Consider the following 8,720-nt stretch of genomic DNA (forward strand, 5'->3'; position numbering starts at 1 on the left):
TTTACTGTTGGGGAAGGAAAAAAAAAAACAAAACAAAAGACCTTTAAGTGCAGTCCTGCAGTTCAAACCCATTCTATTGAAGAGTTGAGTGTATAAGATTATGTCCCTTCATTTGTTTAGTTGATGATGTTTTATCACTGCTTCATTTTTAGTTCTCTCATAATTATAGATATCAGAGGAAGACAATTCTTTGCAGTTTCATTCTCATATCCTAAACTATTCTTCCCCTGCAATTGTATTTGTTTCTTTTTTTAGAGAAAACTCAACTGTAAAACCGGTGGCGATTGTTTTTCCACCAAAATTAATAATTCACCTACCCCTAAACTCAGTATATGCACACAAGATTAGAAAGAAAAAATGCACAGCCTATTTAGTTAATACTGGAATAGTGGTCAATGAAGGTGATTTTTATTATTTGAGGATTTTAACTCGTAAACGTTTTTAACTGAAAAGAATAGTATGTTTCACTTGCAGTGTGAATTGAAACAGAAAAGATAACCAGTATTGATTAATTGTCTGTGATAATAGAATAATAAATAATCAGAATGCTGTGCAATTAGAATCTTACTTTATCAAAATGGCCTTAGAAAAATACACCAGTTTCAAACTCTGAATTTCAAAAATTGAGCTTCAAACGAGTTGTAACGTTTGATATTTCCAGTAACCTAACATTGCCAAGTATGATTAGCAATACATTCAATACATAAAAAAAATATTAAGGTAAGTTTTAATATATATGTATTAGTTTAGTGGGTGAAAAAGTCAGTTCTACCAAAGACACATCTCTAGATATTCATAAATCCAGGAATAAAGTCTATAAATTGTGACCCTGTTATTTTCTCACCATAACCAATAATGCATATAATGGTTCACTTACTGATAAATTAGTATTTTTTCTAATCATCAGAGACAAATACACTATTTAACTTCTAAAAGGCAAAGGATACTTTACAAGTCTTCAATTTTTATTATCATGTAACTAATCTCTATTCACAAAATAATTTAAAATCAAGCTATATGTGAAGTTTTTACCAACCTGATCTACTTGTACTTTATTTTCATGCCTAAAGTTTTGGACCAAACAATGCATTTAAGCAAAATGAAATATTTTCTTGCTTTCTCGGACACACTATTTACCAAGATTTTCATATTCATACATTGTCTGTTTAGGTGAGAAAAATATAAGGAACTCATCATGGATGGTTGAGAAAATAATAACCTGGGAGGAGACAGCGTTGATGTAGCCATATGCTCAGTGGCTGTTATGTCCTTCAGTGGGCATTGAGATACAGCCACACTGCAGTGTGAGGCTGCCATGACTGGCTGCCTGTTTTCTACTATAGCCAGGTGTAATTCCTGCTGTTTCTGAAGTCTCTGCTCTAGAGGCATCAGTCTGACCCCAGGGAAATCTCAGCTGGTAGAAGTGAACGTTTTCCTCCACGTTTGAACCCGTGAGGGTGAAGTAGTAATATATTTCTGGCTCCAAAAGAGCAAGTTACACTGATTGAAATTCACACTTGATATTTACTCTCTAATTTACACATAAGAGCTTCTTAAGTTATATGAAATATGATGTGTTATGTAAAAAGTAGAGAACTTTAAGTTGAAAATTTGGAAAATCAAGTAAGAGAATACAGGCACTCATATAAACTGAAAGAAAAATCATTCTCTATGTAGGAAGAAATCAAGAGATACAAACCCAGGTACAGTGATCTAAGCAATTAAATAACATACAATTATTTGATTGTGAAACATGAGGATATTAAATAAGAACTAAATTTACACCACATGTCAGTCTGTAATTAACCTAGATTGAATTTTCAGGTACAGACTGAGGTAAGGATTCCTATACTTTTGGAAGTACGTATCTATCAAAGCACTATTTTTCTCTGATTTGCAGTGTCAGCTTGAATACACACAACTCGATACATATGGACATATTTCTCAGTTTTTTCTTTGCTTCTACTTTTCTAAGCCTTCAATATTATTTTTTTAGCTGATAGGGGAAGGCCCACAGACTGTTTCTTTATGGACAATTATAGTGTCCTCTTAAGAAGAAATATCTTCTTAAAATAACTCAAAATTGTGTAAAGATTTTGATGGACATCTGTAGATCAGTTTTGAAAGTATTTAATATCTTTACAATATTGATTTGTTTTATCCAAAAACATAGTATATTTTCATTTTCTCCAGTGAAGGATCACATATATTTTGTAGACTTCTTCATATATGTTTTATATATTTTAATTGCCAGCTTCAATTTTAATAAACTACATCTTCCAACATCCTGTTATCAATGTAAAGAAAATTGCCTTTGCATATCAAGTATGTAGTGTGTGTGTATATGTGTGAATGTGTTTTATTCAGCCTACTGCTGCATTATCTTAAATTCTGTTCCATTATTAGTGGGGAGCAGGGAAGTATAACTTTATATGTGGAAAATAATTTTTTTAATTCCCCTAAGTATATGTAATTTTTTAGTACAAAATAGAGTAGGAACACTGTATTTTTTACTTAACATACAAAGGCAGTCATTTCAATATTTCACAATGAGGTAACACATATAATAGCTTTTAGAAACCTTTCATTATATGTTTCCTTTCATCCATAGTATACAAAGGGTTTTTTCATTAGTATATGTTAGACAATCTCAAACACATTTACAGTATCTATTTAGATAAATATGCTTTATCATTTAATTTCTTAATGTGATAAATTACATATGGATTTCTAATACTAAAAAGCAAACTTCTATTCAGGAGATAATCAATTTGGTCTTGATACATTAATATTTTTGTAAAATGCTGAATTCATTTTTGTAATTTATTTAGAACCATTTAAAATACATCAATGTGTACAGTTGGACCTTCATTTTCTTACCTAGTTTTTGCAAGAAAGTTATATTACCGTATAAATTGATATGGAATATTAACGTTCATACATTAGTTTCGGGATATTATCTTTTTATATTCCGTAGAAAAGTTTAAAATAAAATTGGCATTATTTCATGAATGTGTGATAGTACATTAACATCACACTGACCTGGATGAGAGTTTTCTTTGTGAAAATTTTTTGAAAAGATTTTATTGACTCAAAAATTTTAATGAGTCTGTTTTTCTGTTTTCCCAATATTTTGAGGTCAGTTTTGACAGCACCACAACTTTCCATGACTTCTACAGTTCTCAAAATTACTGTTATAATTTTAGATATAATCCTTGTATTATTTAACCTTTACAATGCCTGTGTATATATATGTATTTTTTCCTATTTATATATATATTTTATTCCTAATTTTAGAAATGTAATATTCTTGAAATTTCAATGTTCAGTGTTATTCTTATTATATTTTAATTTGAATAATTTTTGCTTTTATAATTTCTGACTTTGTTTGTGTTTAATCTGCTACTTTTTTCTATTTGGGTTGGATTCTAAACTCCTGAAATTTGAGCTTTTTTTTCCTTTGTTTTCCCCTCCCTCCCTTTCTTTCTTCCTTTCTATTTTTAGTATTTTAAGAATGAAGTTTTTACTTAAAGTACCAATTTCTCTGCATTTTCTGGTATTTGATTTTGCACAGAGAATTAACCTTATATTGATTTCAAGTGCAGTAGTACTGGTCTGAAGTATTGTGGATCCTAGTGATCATTCATTAAAATAATTAATACTTTGTTTTTGAAGGGGGAAACGTATGGATTGCAGTAAAACCAATTTATTAATACTTTTGTCAAAGTCTTTTCTCACCTTACTGAGTTTTATTCCTACTTGCTGTTTAAATTACTAAGAGACTTGAAATAGCTAAAACTCTGTTCTGGTTTTTGAATGATTATTGCTAAATTATTACTTAATATATTTTAAAGATCTTTTGCTAGGCACATACACATTTAGCATTTTTTATAAAAGATCCTGCTTTGAGGGTTTCTCCTGTAACTTTCCTATCTTGGTGTCTATCAAACAGGATAGAGTAAGGAGGAATTTTTGTTTGAGGAATTTTGGGAATACTTGATATGTAGTTTATTTTGTGGGGGGGAACTTTTCAGCCACTATTTTTTTTCTTGTAGGTCTTCTACTCTCTAAATAATAAACCTAACTGTATTAAAGATCCATTTTAAATGTATAAATTTATTTATATATTATTTTTTGTGGTTTGTTCCTAAGCTTCAACAAACACTATTTGACCTTAGTTGTATTACTGAATATCTTTTTGGCTCAAGATCTTTATGTATAAAAGAGAATATATTTCTCACAGTGTTTATATTTTAGAATTAATTGCAATTGTCCATATCAGATAATTAGAGACATATTTATAGTAGATGACTTTGATCTTTATCGTTTGTTTATACTCGGAATAGGTGGGAATTTCAGACTGATCTATAAAATCATTTTTCTAATACATAGGATCTAGCATGAATTCACTGGGATTATCTGATATCAACAGATTGAGGTGGAATATTTTCTAACTTTTGTGCTATCTTCTGATAATCTTATTTTTTTAAAGTATGCTACAAAATTAGTTTGCCCTACTAAACATGGCTCTTCTTTATACTTATAATTCAAATAATTAATTCTTTTATAAATCCCTTCATATTAATACAATGCAAATCCCAACTTCTATCCACTGATTCCTGGATTTGTTTCATATAGTTCTTACTTTATATGTGAATTATATTATAAGGGTGATGGGTAGAGTTGGAAAAACTAGCAGGCACAGTAAAAAAGAAAAAAAACAAAACAATGTAACAGGGTTATGGTTATAGACATTTAGATAAATATAAACTATCACCACTCTCTTCTTTCAGTCTTGCATAATTTTGTATATTTATCTCTTTCAATGGTAAATATGTGTCACACCTCCATAGTGTTTTCCATAGTGGCTACACCAATTTACATTCCCACCAACAGTGTACCAGGGCGCCTATTTCTCCACATCCTTGCCAACATTTGTTATTTGTGGTATTCCTGATAATAGCCATTCTGACAGGTGAAAGGTGGTAATTCATTGTGGGTTTGATTTGCATTTCTCTGATTCATGATGTTGAGCATCTTTTTTATGTGCATTTCTCTGATTCATTATGTTGAGCATCTTTTTTATGTGCATGTTGGGCATCTGCATGTCCTCTTTGGAAAAATGTCCATTCATAACTTTGCCCATTTTAAAATTGTTTTTTTTTATATTGAATAAAATATGCTGTTTATGCTTTGGATATTAACCCCTTATCAGTCATATCATTTGCAAATATTTTCTCCCATTCATAGGTTGTCCTTTTGTCAACAGTTTTCTTTGCTGTGCAAAAGCTTTTGAGTTTAATTAGGGACCATTTGTTTATTTTTGGATCTTATTTCCTTTACTTTAGGAGATAGTTTTGAAAAAATATTGCTACGATTTATGTCAAAGAGTGCTCTGCCTATGTTTTCTTCTAGGATTTTTATGATTTATGGCCTTACTTTTAGGTCTTTATTCCATTTTGAATTTAATTTTGTGTATGGTGTGAGAAAATGTTCTATATTACTTTACATAGAATTGTCCAGTTTTCCCAGCATCATTTATTGAAGAGACTGTTTTCTCCACATTGTATATTCTTGCTTTTTCAAAGATTTTTGTGACCGTAAGTGCATGGTTTTATTTCTGGGCTCTGTATTCTGTTCAGTTGATCCATGTGTCTGTTTCTGTACCAGTACCATATTGTTTTGATTACTGTAGCATTGTAGTCTAGTCTGAAGTCAGGGAGAACCTCTGTTATTTTTTTTTTCAAGATTTCTTTGACTATTTGGGGTATTTTTTGTTTCCATACAAACTTTAGAATTATTCTAATTTTGTGAAAAGTGTCATAGGTATTTTTATACAGATTGCATTAAATCTGTAATTGCCTTGGGTAGTATGGCCATGTTAATCTTCTTCAATCCATGAACACAGCATATCTTTCCAACTGTTTGCTTCACCTTCAGTTTCTTTCATCAGTGTGTTATAGCTTTCCAAGTACAGCTCTTTTACCTCCAGTTAGATTTATTCCTAGGTATTCTTTTTAATGCAATGATAAATGGAATTTTCTTAATTTCAAATTCTGATAATTCAGTGTTAGTGTATCGAAATGCAACAGATTTCTGTATATAATTTTGTATCCTGCACCTTTACCTAATTCATTGAGCTCTAGTATTTTTTTTGGTGGTGTCTTTAGGATTTTCTACATACAGTATCATGTCATCTACAAACATGACAGTTTGCTTTCCAGTTTGGATTTTTTATTTTTCCTGTCTGATTGCTGAGGCTAGGACTTGGAATGTCATGTTGAATAAAAATTGCGAGAGTGAGCATCCTTCTCTTGTCCCTGATCTTAGATCTAAATACTTGCAGCTTTTCACCAACCAGTATGATGTTAACTGTGGGCTTACTGTATATGGCCTTTATTTTTTTTTCTTGTTTTGTAACATCTTTTTTGGAGTATAATTGCTTTACAATGGTGTGTTAGTTTCTGCTTTATAACGAAGTGAATCAGCTATACACATGTATATGACCTTTATTATATTGAGGTATGTTTCCTCTATATCCACTTTGTTGAGAGGTTTTACCATAAATGAATGTTGAATTGCATTAAAAGCTTTTTCTGCATTTATTGAGATACAATTTTTATTCTTTAACTTGTTAATGTGGTATCACATTGGTTTTTTTCTGGATATTGAACTATTTTGCATCCCTCAGATAAATCCCACTTGACTTTGGTATATGATCCTTTTAAAGTAGTGTTAGATTTTGTTTGCTATTTTGCTGAAGAGTTTTACATCTATGTTCATCAGTGATATTGACCTGTAATTTTCTTTGTAATATCTTTGTCTGGTTTTGGTTTCAGGGTGTTGCTGACCTCATAGAATGAGCTTTTAGTATGCATTCCTTCCTCTGCAGTTTTTTGGAATAGTTTGAAAAAAATAGGTGTTAATTCTTCTCTAAATGTTGGATAGAATTCACCTGTGAAACCATCTGGGTCTGGACTTTTGTTTGTTGACAGCTTTTTATTTTTTTATTATTATTTTTTTAATTGGAGTATAATTGCTTTACAATGTTGTTTTAGTTTCTGCTGTACAATGAAGTGAATCAGCTATATGTATACATATATCCCCTCCCCCTTGGACCTCCCTCCCACCCCCACCATCCCACCCATCTAGGTCATCGCAGAGCACTGAGCTGAGTGAGTTTCCTGTGCTTTATAGCAGGTTTCCACTAGCTATCTATTTTACACATGGTAGTATATATATGTCAATCCTAATCTCCCAATTCATCCCCCCCTCCCCTTCCACCCCTGTGTCCACATGTCCGTCCTCTATGTCTGTGTCTCTATTCCTGCCCTGGATATAGGTTCATCTGTACCATTTTTCTAGATTCCACATATATATGTTAACATATGACATTTGATTTTCTGACTTACTTCACTCTGTATGACAGACTTTAGGTCCATCCACATCTCTACAAATGATCCAATTTCATTCCTTTTTATGGCTGAGTAATATTTCATTGTATATGTATACCACATCTTCATCCATTCATCTGCTGTTGGACGTTTAGGTTGTTTCCATGTCTTGGCAGCTTTTTAAATTACTGATTCAATTTCATTGCTGGTAATTGGTCTGTTAATATTTTCTGTTTTTTCCTGGTTCAGTTGAAAGTGTGTACAGTTCCAGGAATTTGTCCATTTCTTCTAGGTTGTCAGTTTTATTGGTGTATCCTTGTTTATAGTAATCTCCTATGATCCTTTGTATTTCTGTGGTACTAGTTGTAACTTCTCTTTCATTTCTGATTTTATTGATTTGGGCCCTCTGATTTTTTTCTTCATGAGTCTGACTAAAGGTTTATAAATCTTGTTTATCTTTTCAAATAGCCAGCTCTTAATTTCAATGGTCTTTGCCCTTTTTGTCTCTGTTTTGATAATTCATGCTCTGGTTTTTGACTTCTGTTTCGTTTGTTCTCCCAGTTCCTTTAGGTATAAAGTTACCAATTATTAAAAAAATCTATATAAAATTACTGCCTTGGAGAATGTAATACTTTGTCAGTTTTTGAGCTTTAAAGTACTTTCAGATTCTAGCTGTCCAAGATCCTAGCTTTCTTCCTGTGGATAACTTATATATTAAATCCCATGATTTTAGGTAATAAAACCCGTCACGCACACATCTTAAGTATAAACAACTAGCAAGTCTGCTATATAGTAGGTATTCAAGAGATGATAGCTCTGAAGTTAAAGTTGACCTCTGACTTCAAGAAACATTTAACTCTTTTTTTCCCCTGCAAAGCCCCATTTATCCTTCAACTATTTTCTTTCTTTCTTTTTTTTTTTAACATCTTTATTGGGGTATAATTGCTTTACAATGGTGTGTTAGTTTCTGCTTTATAACAAAGTGAATCAGTTATACATATACATATGTTCCCATATGTCTTCCCTCTTGCGTCTCCCTCCCTCCCACCCTCCCTATCCCACCCCTCCAGACTGTCACAAAGCACTGAGCCAATATCCCTGTGCCATGCGGCTGCTTCCCACTAGCTATCTACCTTACTAAGTTTGTTAGTGTGTATATGTCCATGACTCTCTCTCGCCCTGTCACAGCTCACCCTTCCCCCTCCCCATATCCTCAAGTCCATTCTCCAGTAGGTCTGTGTCTTTATTCCTGTCTTACTCCTAGGTTCTTCATGACATTTTTTTTTCATAAATTCCATATATATGTGTTAGCATACGGTATTTGTC

The sequence above is a fragment of the Leucopleurus acutus genome (genome assembly GCF_964270905.1).
Source record: "Leucopleurus acutus genome assembly, chromosome: 5".
In the NCBI taxonomy this organism is placed as follows: domain Eukaryota; kingdom Metazoa; phylum Chordata; class Mammalia; order Artiodactyla; family Delphinidae; genus Leucopleurus; species Leucopleurus acutus.